Below are 14,860 nucleotides of genomic sequence, written 5' to 3' on the forward strand. Positions count from 1 at the left end.
TCATTCCGCTCTAATTGCACGTTTCTATGTCCAGATGGACTCTGAAGTACCTGATATTCAGCTTTTCATGTGGTTCTCGTGATACCAATTTTCTTGGAGGTCCCGTACTGTATTCTCATGTTTGGTTCTTTATTATGGTATAACGTCATTCGTCCCAGAAAACGAAAATTTGCACTTTAAACTGAACGAGGTTGAAAGTAGCCAATAGCGCGGAATGAAACACTTCGTTTCAAATAAACTAACTGCCTCAGCGCAAAAAAAATTAACTGAAGCAAATTTCTCTATAAAACAGACAGAAATAGCTTCATTAAGACATTAATGGTTGATTGCTAATAACGTGGAAATAATATAAAATCAGAAAATTGAAACTTCTAATTTATTTTGGTCTTTCATGGTTATGAGAATGTATATTAATTCACTTGATGGCTACCGGCCACAGAAATCTGTTTTGTTTTCATTTGACGTGGGAGCTGTAAACGAAGACACGAAACATATACACGGGTACGGGTCACGTGGGGAAGGACCCCCCACTATAACTCAGCTTGCTCTGCGCATGCGCGAATCTGGCAGCTTGGGCGCGCCAGGAAAATTTTTCCGGGTAGCTTCTGGCTACTTGCTGCTACTGCTCATACACCAAACAGCCACGCTCCAAGTAGCCAGAAGCGGGAGGAAGGCACTGCTCATACACGAATTCGGCTCTGCGCATGCGCACGAGCCCGCTGGCAACTGCTCATACGAAGCTAAACACAGCCACCACGAGCACAACACTTTCTACCAAGTACCAATGATCTTCCGCATGTCTGCAGACATCACTCTCGTCAGAGCGTAAACAAACCAAGGAGGTTATTTTAACCACCTTGTAAACAAACCATGCTATGATTAAACAAACATGTCACTATGCGAAGATACTGCACCCATTATTTATAAATAAACACATAAACCAAAGGACTAGACATTAAATCCCGTATCCATAGGGAACGGACATTCATGCATCACTCCACCATCACATCGACAACCCAACTGGCCTGTAGAGACACTCTACTAATTCGATGCCATACTGGCAAGCATAACATTCAGAGATAGTTAAAAACCGTTTAATATATTAGCGTCATGCACTCTCTCCCACCATCGCCCAGCACTTAGACCCGCTGTTGCCAGAGAATCTGCTCTATATTTTTACACACTTTTCACTCACATTATAGCATCTGAATCAGTCCATAAACATTCTGTAATTTTTCAAGTGTATATTTGGTTTTTCAGCTTCCTCTTCTGCTACTAAAACTTTTACATTCTTGAGACCTAGCTGCAGTTTCTTCGTCAGTTCTGGTGCACGGTTTCTATTGAAATGTTTTAGTTACTTTTAGTTTACATCTTACGCCTCTGTTCTCAATGTCGTCTTTTTTCTCCGTTTTCAATTTGTTGCAATGCTAGTCTTAACTCTTCTGAATCATCATGGACATTTCTGAACCTTTTATTTTTGGTTTTATATTTGCAAAAGTAGTTGAACAGGTGTTAACAATAACCTAGTTTCTGGTTATCTTGATATAGGGCAGCAAAGGCAATCCTTTGTTGCATTGTAGGCCTATCTCTTACTAATTCACTTTCCTGATCTCCATTGTCCATTTGGTTGGTGAGTCTTGTTGATTATTGTTCTTATTCCTCTACATGCACATCCAGATCTACATCTATTCTCTGCAAACCACTGTAAAATGCATGGCAGAGGGTGCGTCCCACTGTATTGGTTGTTAGGATTTTTCCCCATTCCATTCATGTATGGAGCAGGCCAAAAGTGATTGTTTAAATGCCTCTGTGCATGCTGTAATTTATCTGGTCTTATCCTCACGATCCCTATAGGAGGTATATGTAGTGTGTTGTAGTATATTCCAAGATTCCTCACTTAAAGCCAGTTCTTGAAACACTGCCATTAAAGTTTCTTGGTATACTTTTTGTCTATCTTAGAGAGTCTGCCAGTTCAGTTCTTCCAACATGTCAGTGAACTATTCCGCATGTCAAACAAAGCTGTGACCACTTGTGCTGCACTTCTCTATATATATTCAATATCCCCAGGTAGTCTTATTCAGTATTGGTCCCTCACACTTGAGCAATATTCTAGGATAGGGCACATGAGAGATATGTAAGCGTTCTCCTTTGTAGACTGATTGCATTTCCCTAGTATTCTACCAATAAACCGATGTCTGCTACTTGCTTTACCCACAGATGAGCTGATGTGATCTTTCGACATCATTTCCTTATGTATGAGTTTACAGATTCTAGCTGTGACCCACTAATTATTAATAAGATATTATATTTTTGTGAAGTTCACAATTTTACATTTTTGAAAATTTGCGAAAAGCCTGTAGTTACTATCAATACTGTCTGTAAGATCATTAATGTACAACATGAACCGCAATGGATCAAAGTTGCTTCCCTGGGGTACTCCCAAAGTTTCTTTTACATCTGTCAATGACTCTCCATGCAAGATAACATACCACGTCGTCCGTACTAAGTAATCTTCAATCCCATCACATACTTCGCCTCATACTCTGTATGATCATACTTTTGGTAACAATTGTAGGTCGAGAAAACTGAACCTACCTAACTGCCTTGATGTATGGGTTTAAAGATGTCAACTGAAAAATGTGCGAGCTGTGTTTCACATGATCTACGTTTTCAAAATCCATTCTGATTGGCATGGAGGAGGTCGTTCTGTTCGAGATACTTACTGAAATGTCAAGGACATTGGACGATAGTTTTGTGGATCACTTCTCCTACCATTCTTGTACACATCTGTGACTTATGCTTTCTTCCAGCTACTGGGCTCAGTTTTTTATTTGAGGGATCTACAATGATTATAGCTAACAGAGGGGCTAACTCAGCTTTAAACTGGGTATAGAATTTGATAGGGATTCCATCGGCCACTGGGGCTTAGTTTAGTTTTCAGCTGTTTCTCAACCCCACTGACATTAATACCTATCTGACACACTTTTTCAGTGATTTGGGAATTAATTTGTGGCAATACTTCTGGGTCTTTTGTTGTTAAGTAACACTCGAAAAGCCTTTCTGCTTTTGCTTTGTTACTCTCAACTTCATTTCCATTCTCGTCCATGAAAGACTGGACACTAGTTTTGGTGCCTCTAACAGTCTTTACATATGACCAGAATTTCTTTGGCTTTTTGGAAAGATCATTTGGCAATATTCTGCTATTGTAGCCACACAAGGCTTGACACATTGGTCTCGAGACTACTAAATGCCCTTCATTCAGCACCTATCTATTTATAAACCTATACTTTATTTTATACCTATTATGTAATAGTCTCTGTTTCTTTGGAAGTTTCTTAACAATGACTGTATACCATGATGGATCTTTCCCATTATGAAATGTTCTACTGGGTAAACATCACTTCAGTGCTTGGTCAACTATTTTTTTAAACTTGAGACATAGTTCCTCTACATACTCCTGTCCTGAGTTTGTTTGAAGTTTCTCACTGAGGTATGACACTGTAGTTTCTTGTCTAGTTTGCCTAATCTAAAAAAAACTCTTGTGTGCACCTCACACACACTGTCAGCTACTTGGATAGCTGCCTCTGCTGTGCAGTGCAGACCCTCAACCCTATGGAGGAAGTGCGGAAGTCACAGCTTAGCTTGTCACAGAAGCCTTGGAGTTCGTCTGCCTTCTTTTATGTAACTCTCGTTGTTTTGGTCTTCAACTTGAATAGTGTTTCGCTTGTCTATGTTGTTTCAGGTTGAACAACGAAGCAGCAGTGCTAGAATTTGGTGTTAGCTTTGAGAGATGTCTTCTTGTAAGTTTGTCAAATGTTTTGTTGTGCTACCTTCAATTTCGTTGTTCAGATTTCTATCGAAGCTTTCTCATTTGAGTTCCATGACATCATTCAACTAGGATATCTGAACCTGTAGTGCTACACTAGGTGGATGGCACGTGGGATGTATAATAATACTACCCAAATCCGATATAGCATAGTTTTTATTTCCACAAGAGCTTTACAAGCGAGATACAACTCCACACTCTGAGCCCATTAAGTGAACTGCTGGCCATATATCGCGCATGCGGCGTTGGTCGGCCACCAAAAAGGTTCTTTGTTGTCACAGAGTTCCCACAGAAATCCTCCCTCCCCTCGCCGCCATAGCAAGGAGCACTGTGGGCGAAGATGCACAGAGTGCAGAAGCGTTGAGGCAACTTGGAGATGGAGTGGTCATCCATGTGCCGTGTGGATGCGGAGGATGTGTTGTCATCAGTTGCAAGGTCAATACTGGAAAAGATGTACACTGCATCTTGTACAGGTGATAATCATGGAAGCACACTAGCACATGGTGGGTGTTGCCAAAGTGTGACTGATTGCTGCTGTCACAGGTTGGAAGTGCGGTGGGACGTCACCGGAGCAGATGGTGGTGACGAAGTTTGGTCACGAGACAGCATGCATGGGGCTATGACAGAGGGGATACAGTCAGTGTAAAATCGGAAGGTGAGAGCGGCAGTATAAGTGTCACGTGGTAACTTCATTGTTTTGTGAAAGTGATGGACAATTGAGCTGTTTGTGATCTGCTAACCTGAGTGCTGCCCCTCACTGAGGAGGTCGTTGTCAATCAACTTGATGTTGCGGTCTTTGGGGAGGAAGTCATGGACGTCAACTCACAACTCGAAAGCTGGATGTATGTCAACAGTCATGGGAGAGTTGTCGGAAGAAGAAGTATGGGGAGTACAGTCCGGTAAAGCTTCTTTCAGTGTCCACGCTGACTTGGGATGGTTAACGGACAATGTCATAGGTTTCCCATTTAATAATATATTTAAGGTACGATCGTCCCTCCTAAGTATCTTGTGAGGAGCAAATATGGGGGCTATAAAGCTGGACGTACTGTGTCATCACGTAAAACCAAAGATAAAAAATTCACATTCTTTCAGTGCCTTGTTTAGAAAAATTGTCAACACCAATTGTGGAAGAGGGAGATGTACACAGACGTGAACGATATGTCACTTACTTGTCAGTCCAGGTGTGGCAGGTCTGAAGTCATAATTGAAGATTCTTGCAGCATAAAGTCTGCCAGCAGGGATAGCACTTCACCATGTAGAATTTCAGGAAGTGAGACTCCAAGATAGAGTTTGTGGTCCATACCGACTCCCAGAAGCACCCATGGCAATTCCTCTGTCCAGAGTCCACAGACGCATATGAGAACAATCTTTTTGGTGCATTGCCACCACTTGATGAGCCCTTTGTTCCATGGGTGATAAGCTGTCGTTCTGAATTTGCAAGTGCCAACCATATTCTACAGCTCAAGGTAGAGAGGACTGATTCGAACTGATGACCTTGGTTGGTTGCGATGGACTTGGAATAGCCAAAGCACGAAATCCATATTTCGAAGACTATAATGGCGGACTCTACCGTTATATTTTTAAGTAGTACAGCTTCTACCCATGAGTGACATGGTCCATCACTGATAGCACCGATAGCTATTAGAAATGGGGAGTGGTCCCCTGAGACTGAGGTGCATGAGGCTGAGCATGTCGTGAAACGTTGCCGTATGGCATGGGACATATGCACAAGTCCAAAATTTGCAGTCCTTCTTCATGTTAAGCCATACTAAATGGCCCATCACGAGGCGGTTAGTTGCATGTACACCAGGATGTACCAAGTTATGTAACTGGTTGAAAATGGCATGGCAGAATGCTTGAGGAACAAGAGGATGTGACCATTTTTGCAAAAATCACAGAGGATTGGATGGATCACATCAGGGGTAGGCCAAAGTTTGATCTGTAACTTCGTGGTGGGGTCATGGAGAAGAGCCTGTAACCGCTCATCTTGCTATTGCACTTCAGAGAACTGTTTGTAGTCAAAGTAGGATGACAGGGCGTTGATGCATGAGGAGTAAACTGCCATGACGTTTCCTGCACTGTTCAGATAACATATGTTGGTGATGAACTGTGCAACATAATCCAAGCGCCGAAACCATATGGGGAGAGGGTCCATTGGCGAGTTTTATCCAAAACTCTATCAAGAGTGGTCTGTGGTGCATGTAAATGATCAGAGGTGGTCGTTTAATGTCTTGCCAGAAGTAACTAATTCTTCATAAACTGCTAATAGCTTTCAGTCGTACACTGACCACTTGCATGACGAAGGCGAGAGCTTGTGCTGTTGGTCATCTGCACCCCTTGTTGCAAGACAGTGCCAATAGTGAAATCGCTCACATCAGCAGTTATGATGAGCTGGGAATTAACTAGCCAGTGTACCAAAGTAGTGGCTCAGTCGAGGCAATCTTTAATGCACTCAAAAGAGGATTGCGCCTCTTACATGCATGTGAGTGTACATTTCCCCGTAACGTTCTTGCTGGTGAGGGCTTGAGTGAATGGCGCCTGAAAGCTAGCTGCCTGTGGAAGGTGCCTTCCATAAAAATTTACCATGCTTAAAAACCGGTGTATTTCTTGGTAGTCCAGCAGTGCCGGTAGTTGTTGAATGGTCTTTGTATGCTGTGATGTAGGCCAAGTGCTAGAGGCGTTTATTACATGACTGAGGTAAATGACTTCCTTTTATCGAAGTTGGCAGTTCTCTTATTTGATCATGGGAATCATGGGAGTTATGGGAGTCATCACCTAGTGAGAAAATTAGGATGTCATCGAGTTACGTGTATCAGAGCGGAAACTTGAAAAATACGATATCAATAAAGTGTTTGAACAGCGTTCTCAACAAACCGAAAGGTGTAATAGCCGCTCTTTTAATACTGTGTAGGCACATAGAGATTTACAGGTATAATATCTTGCACATTAAACACAGGTTCGTTAGCCAGATAATGAGTGAAATCCTGAATGTTTGGAACTGGATTGTTGTTCAGTATAGTGCAAGTATTGAGAACTCTATAGTCAGCACACAACTTGATAGATCCACCTTTTCCGGCATCCAGTTTGATGGATGAGGTCCAGGAACAGCCGTACAATGGCAGATGAAGGAGTGAGTCTATTGCTGCCTTAGTGACCCAGAGTAAACCCAGCCATAACTGATGCCGTCTGTGATGTACCAGGGAACTGGGCATAGTGAAAATCTTATGAAGCATTCCGTTTTTAATGGCACATTGCACAGATATGTTTTGCAGGAAAGGGCACATTAGAGGAGGTATGCTGGAGAGCACAGTACTGGCCTTTGTGTCAGTTGATGAAGATGGCGCTGTAAGGGTATCTACAGATCGTAGAAGAGCTTCAGGGTCGATTCGGTGCAGAGGGGCAGAGGGGATATCGGAACTGACCCGAAGTGGTCGACATAACAAGTAGAAATGACGCCATGTGATGTGGAACTCTTCCTTCGTGTATTCTATGAACGATAGCATCGTTTTCATGTTGGAGACGATGTTCGTCATGTGCATGCTGTACTCTCTGAAAACGGTCGATGATGCGAAGGCAGTCCAGAAGATACTGATGGCTTCAGGGTGTTATCGTGGATGGCGGAAGCTGGTGCGTAAATTGGGCGGTGCCGTTGTGCCAGGCCATCGAGCGAGTGTGGCTGACAGGTTCTGTGGCAGAGCAGCCATGAGCCTTGAGAGTCAACACGCTGCCAGACAGATCGGAAACCAAACTGCACTCAGTACTGACGACTATAGATGTCCAGATGAAAACATCGTCAAAATAGAGGTCCAGTGTGCAGGGCTATCCATAGACTCTGATTATCGAGTTGTCAGCTGTACGAAGCTGTATGGGCGAGCAGGCAGCCCTCAGGAAGAATAAAAAAAAGGCTATGAAATACTGATTTCCAATCAGGAGTCGACAGGAAGTATTGGCCAGCGATGTGGTGGAGTGTGAAGAGTTTGTTTTCATGAAGAGAGCGAAGTGGGTGAGAGCTGTCGTCATCACTGTGAGTGACTAGGAGCTTAGTTAGCTGGCACAGTTCAGTAGACATGCGAACTGTGCATTGAGTTTGGGAAATCACATTGCGGACGACAGTTGCCAGAAAATTCACTGAACTGTGCATGGCACCAGCAGAAGCACTTCTGCACAGGTGCAGGTGCAATGTGGTTGGTGAGTGGGTGAGGCGTCTTGTGACTTCATGCAGGTCATCACCCCAGTCAGACGCAGTGACGTCAGGGTCGATTAGGGTCAGGCGAGATGAGATCAACTCATGGTAGGTGGAAGCTCGGTTTTGCTCCCACTGTAGTTGCAAGTCAGATTCCACGCCATTGATGTCTTATTAATATATTGTCGATGGTGAATGATGGAAAATATTCTATCTGCAAGTTTAAGGCAAGCATCCAATGGTTCTTTTTTATGGGTGGTAGTTCCCAGTTGGACTTGCAGAGGAAGTTTGATGATCCATAATGTCCATGGTGTGTGGTCAGGCATGAGGTGAAGATCAATTTGAGTGTGTAGGCGACGCTACAGTTCTATGAAGAGTTGTCCTTTAAATATTTTTCATAGATGACATGATGTAACTTTTCTTCTAGGGAACAGGTGATGCTACTTTCACAATGTTATATTTTTTGTCTGAGAGAGTGGTGAAGATGACATCACTTATTGTATCGATGTATTCCATCAAATAACTAAGTAGTATGACGAATTTCGTTCCGTCACTGAAGATGTCACTCATAGCTAAAATGCTGTCAGCAACGGCTAACCACAGGCTTGGTTGATATGGCTGAAAATGTGGTAGCTTAAGAAGTGACCTCTGTCCAGTCAGTTGCCAGCTTGACATTCGTAGGGGAGAATAGCAATGCAAGTAGAGTTCCTAAACAATGTGATTTGATGTGCTGTAGGTGGGACCTGTAACCGAACCAGCCGATTCCACACATGACCGATTCACTGCTCTACTTTAAATATCCGAATCGCGTGTAATCGAACCGTTTTTAACGTTACATAAAGGGGAAAGAAATCCTTTTTTTTTTTTTTTTTTTAGCCGGCCGAAGTGACCGTGCGGTTAAAGGCGCTGCAGTCTGGAACCGCAAGACCACTACGGTCGCAGGTTCGAATCCTGCCTCGGGCATGGATGTTTGTGATGTCCTTAGGTTAGTTAGGTTTAACTAGTTCTAAGTTCTAGGGGACTAATGACCTTAGCAGTTGAGTCCCATAGTGCTCAGAGCCATTTGAAATCCTTTTTCATTGCTAACGCGACAATATTTAGCTTTATGACTTGCTAATGTTGCTTAATACGGAAGTAATAATGTGCAGAACAACTTCTGTATCGTTCTGTAGCGTTGGCCACGCTATGGATAGTGAATCCGTCTAGCAGTCAGGTTTACGGCACTCCGCGCATGTACCACTACCTGCCGGGACTGCCTTACAAAAAAAAAGAACTTTCGTTCCTCCCGCGCTGACAACATATCGCTTCTCAGAAATATGCACCTTTTAGTTAGCCCAGTAGAGAAGATTCATTGAAACTACACAATATTACACTGTTACAATTAACATTAACAACAACCTCGAACACAAATTTTGACATGTGTTACCGAACAGAATACTATTATTAGCAAGGCACCTATTTATGTTTTAAACTTCTCTCCGATGCGAGATGTGGACAATGGGGTTCGATTTTTAGGATTGGTTCGCCACACAAAATATTATGTACACACGCAACACTTTATATGACCTACCTGGATTTTGTTTTATCCACGCCCCTGTAGCAAACAGCTTGCAGCTATGTACGACAGGTCCACCGAAAGAAAAGTACATCTACAACGATGGTTTTGTCGCCAGCTCTGAAGGAGCAGTTTCGATTCTTTTTTCAGTTTATATTATTTTAATGTGCCAGAAGTAAATTTACTTTAATGACTTTTGTGGCATCAATTTTACTTGGAAACAGGATGGAGGCAGATTGAGATGTGACTTAATGACTGCCATCTTTACTTTGAATAGTTATGTAAAGTTAATATTTTGTTGAACAAATTTAAAGGCAAGAAATCTCATTAAACTGAACTTTAGAAAGACATATGAAAGCGACTGACCATACGGAATGATACAAAATTTAGATTTAACAGAACTGACAAGATATTTTGGATCCGTATATCACTTTGGGACAATGATACTAACAAATACTTTTAAGAAAACTGTATTAGAACTTTGGCAAACCATGGGTTGACTGTAATATTCTGATACACTGCTGCAGACTATTAATACTAAAATATCTTGCCTGATTTGTTGCAATTGTATTGGTGTTGAAGTTGGTGCTTGCTGTGCGAAATTTTAGATAGGCTCTTCATGTCTCCAGTGATGGAATTAATTAATAACTACCACCCACTTTCGATAGCTATGTTAACTTGCTGTATCATCGGCTCCATATTCCATCATATAAAACCAGCTGAATATTCTTGCTTTCCGCCACAAAATAACCTGGAGATAGCTTCAGGAACCATAAACCACTGCCACACCAAAAATTAAGCACTTTTATTCAGAATTGTTCTCGTTTAAGGCTCACATCGACACATTCACTGTCAAGGTTCGACTGCAACTGCTCTGGTTTTTCGTTCTTTCCTCCATTACGGTGCTCGCTCCAGAGTCATCCAAAAGACTGACAGTCGAAAATCCATAGCAGAATCCATACCTACTAGATTTCATTTAGTTTAAATGAATTACACGTTCTAATACCCTTAGCATGTTACATTCAGTACATTTATAACTTACATAAGACCACAACAAAAACAACAACAACAATTAATTTTTCACAAAATACTCTCCCCTTCCAACGAACCTTTATCACAAAAATTACACTTGTGCTTATTGACATTGTTACAGTGATTTCCTTAATACTAACCTTTTGTATACAGTCGATCATTTTACTTGGTCGATTTTAACTCGATGCTGTTTACATAAAATAAATTTTTTTTAGACATTTAACTGTATTGTCACATATGGAAACAATGCAACTGGCTGCACGGCGCCCAGAGCGAATGAATTTGCTTGTAGCGTGGATGACACCTGATCGAAAGTGAGTGAATGCAGATTCAACCAATTACAATGAGTGACTTGGATGCAACCCACTTTGTGAGCAGAATGGAGTTCATTGCAAAATCACAGAGTATGTTGTCTGACACACTCCATTGTGCAGCACCATTATTCACTCACAGAACAGTGTGTTGAAGAGTGTCCCTATTAGTTTTAATAAGTTGAGTTGCGTGGAGGATGTTATCAATAGCACCAGGTACTGTGGCTGGAGAACTGTTGTCCGAATGCGTGAGTTGTGCAGCACAATGAGGAGCACAACCGCAGCAATGTAGTTATGCAATAGGCACAAATGTCCAAATTAAGCGCGAACATGGTGGTAAGGGTCAGCAATTTGGTGTTTCACTACGTGGATGATATAGGGGACGTATAATAATACAATCTGAGTCTGACATAGCAGACTTTTTATTTCCATTTGAGCTGTGCACGTGAGATACAATCACACACTCTGAAACCATTAAGCGAACTGCTGTTCGGAGATCATGCACATGGTCTCAGTCGATGTTCTTTGTTCCTATGGAGTTTCCACAAATACATGCCCTCACTCAACCAATGCTCGCTAGCTACTTCTCGCAGTTCAGTCTGTCTAGTATACTTTGTGCCACAAAAAAAGGCGTTTGCGAAACAGAAACGACAAGGCACACCTGCCAACACTATCTCGATGCTGTCCACTGGAACAGCTTATGTGGCGAAACAAGCACTGTATCATTTGTGAGATACAGTGTGTGCCGGGACTTACCCCGGTTCACTGCTAGCAGCGCCACATCACCAAAATGCGTCTGTGTGTAGCACACAAGTATTGCACCACAATTTAAAAACGAAATTAAAAGTTCAAGTTGTTTTTCCAAACTTTTTCAGCATTTTCTTTAGTATTTTAATGTTTAAACTATCAAGTCTCAGATTGATCAGATGAATATCTTTCTCTAAATAAATGTTTTTAAGAAAAAAATAAGTGGCGCTAAATAATAAAACTACGAAGCCGTAATTCGGTCATATTGTGCAGATGTATGTCAAAATTAACTGGTACAAGTCCTAATGTGATTAAAGCAATATTTTGGTCAGAATTCACGTTTTTAAGAAAAATTGAAGGTGCTGAATATTAAAGACTTAGCAATATAAAAATTTATATGAAGCTTCAGTTCAGTGTAAAAACATTAACTACGACACCCCACTGAGCTACCTCTAATAGTTTTCGAGTAATTCACTGAAAACTAAATTTGGAACAAAAAGTCCTTATTTGTAGTGGATTAAGTATCTATTATATTAATACTAGAAAGTTCTGACTACAGCACGTGATGAAACCTATTAAATAATAGACTTATAACAAGTTTCAACACTTTGATGTTAATAACAACCAAAACAAGGTCTCTTAAAGTTGTAGTTCAGAGGCCATGTTCTACTATCAATTCCATTCTAAAAATCCTAGATGGCAATGTTTAAATACAGGCGAGCTAAAACTTTTTCTGTGATTTTAACCAACTACATACATACAAAAATCACGAAGCTGACGGGTGTGGCCAAGCAGTTCTAGGTGCTTTTGTCTGGAACTGCGCGACCGCTACGGTCGCAGGTTCGCATCTTGCCTCAGGTATGGATGTGTGTGACGCCCTCACGTTAGTTAGGTTTAAGTAATTTTGAGTTCTAGGGGGCTGATGATCTCAGATGTTAAGTCCCATAGTGCTCTGAGCCATTTGAACCATTTGAAAAATTACGAAAATTCAAAATAAATACACTTAAGCGTTATAAAATATTGCGTGTCTGAGAAAGCGGCCGTTTAGAGGCTTCCACCATGGGCATAGAGTGGATAACAGCAGATGATCCCTTGCCCATCCGCTGCACCCGTATATAAATATGGCCTGAGAGACAACACTGGACATCACTTCGCACCCAGCTACCGTACGATCCGCGTCGGTCAAATGCTGGAGTACGTGCTGCCTCATATGACGACGCAGACGGGCTGTTACTAAACGCATATTTTCAGCAATAATAGAAAGTGAACTCACAAGGACTGTACACCATCCTGGATCGTTTAGATTTTTGAAAAGACGTCACTTCACACCCAGCAACCGTATGGTCCGTGTCAGTCAAACGCTGGTATATGCGATGCCTCGGATGACGTCACTGTCAGACCGCATTTAAACTCATGTTTGCGGTACAAATAGGACGTGAAATCGCGAGGACTGTACACCGTCCTGGAAAGCTTAGATTTTGCGGCAGTAACTGTTAGTGTGCTACCCATAATGTCAACAAATCCGTGCGACAAGTGGTGATAGTTATTTTCCACTTCTGTGGCGAGCAATAATTTTGATTGTCAGAAGTCAGGGTGAAAGACCATTTAATGGGAAGACACATTAGAGGTCGCCTCTGAACTGCTTCTGGTGCTGTTTAGGATATAGATATTTATTATTTGTGTTAACACCATGAATATTAGATGTTGCACATGTGGAAATTTATCAACTATATCTATCAATTAGAACTCAAAATCTTCATTTATAATCATAGTTCCTGACCCAGCTGTCTGAACAGAGAATAGAAAAAATTTCTTTCAGTGGGCAGGACAAGAATGTGTACTGGCAGATTGGAAACTATGGTCAGTATATTCTTCATTGCTTCCTGGCTGACCACAAAAATAGTTTACAGGCTCTCGTAAAAGATGGCCAACAATATGTTAATATTTTATGCTACTGATAATTTATTATTATTATTGTTAACCTGTTGCCCCACACCTACTGGACATTTTCCCTCATAGGATGGGTATTCGCTTAACTAAATAGAAGGGAAAAAGCTTGGTCATCATGAGGCCTAGTGGCTTTCTCATTTCATTGGCCAAATAGTACTCTTTTTGCTATAGTAAATTATAGATTCTCACGAGGAACTTAGACTACACAAATATAATTGTTCTAAATTCTTAAGCAAGTAATACTGAAATAAATGTGCAGTTACTACTCAAGAACTACTTTTCCAATGATTTGATAATATCTCTTTCCTCATAAAAACCATTACTAAATCATGTCAGATATCAGCAATTGTATAGATGTAAAAATAAAGCTGTCCCAATGCAGGATCCTGGCTTATTCTTGCCTTTATATAAATTTCTTCCCTCTATGGGGCAGTGTGTTATGTAAGATTATATTTGTCGCCGTTTTTACTAGAGCCTGGAAACTATTTTTGCAGTCAGCCAGAATGTGATGGAGAACATACTGACCATAATTTGCAGTCTGCAGATCCACGTTTTTCTAGTGCTCACTGAAAGGAAATGCTTCTACTTCCTACTTCCTCAGCGGTATGATGAGGAATTATGATTATAAATAAAAGTTTTGAGCTCCAACTGGTTAATACGTTCAGTAAAAGCTCACATGCAGAAACATAATAACATTCCTGATAATAATAACAATATCCCTATCACCAACAGCGCTAGTAGCAGTCCAGAGGCGACTTCTATGGCAAGTTCCAAGTAGACTGGTCTACCCCCCTGATTTCTAATCATCAAAGAACTGCTCGCAACAAAAGTGGAAAATAATCGCACCATTTGCCACATGGTTTTGTCAACACTATGAGCGACACACACACAGTTACTTTCATGAAATCATAGCGATCCAGGATGATGTACAGTCTTCGTGAGTTCACTTCCTACTTTTAACAAACACGTTTGGCAGTAACCTGGTTGTGGCGTCCTCCGAGGCTGGGTGTGAGCTCGCATTTGACTGACACGGAAAGATTGGTAGCTGGGTGCGACGTGTCTCTCTTCTTTTTTTAACAAGAGGTGGAGCCCCTACACGCCCACACCGGCATGATGGCCAACACAATAGGTCTACTGCCATCTCTGCATAAGGGTTAGTATTCACCAAAGTGAGGTGTCGCAGGATGTGGGTACTGCGATGTTTGCGTACGTCTGGTTAAGGTTAACCATTAATACGCGCTCATCTGGAGATAGAT

The 14,860-nt window shown here is 41.5% G+C and overlaps 1 protein-coding gene across 1 annotated transcript in view; it reads right to left on the bottom strand.

The window, feature by feature from the left end:
- The window catches only part of LOC126473217 (uncharacterized), a 154,738-nt gene extending 153,965 nt beyond the window's left edge, over positions 1-773 (bottom strand). Inside the window, exon 1 of the mRNA XM_050100128.1 lies at positions 743-773. The gene's annotated coding sequence lies outside the window, so the exon portion shown is untranslated. The remainder of the gene's footprint in view (positions 1-742) is intronic.
- Positions 774-14,860: the final 14,087 nt, after the last annotated feature.

Source organism: Schistocerca serialis, chromosome 4 (assembly GCF_023864345.2).
Source record: "Schistocerca serialis cubense isolate TAMUIC-IGC-003099 chromosome 4, iqSchSeri2.2, whole genome shotgun sequence".
Classification (NCBI taxonomy): Eukaryota; Metazoa; Arthropoda; class Insecta; order Orthoptera; family Acrididae; genus Schistocerca; species Schistocerca serialis.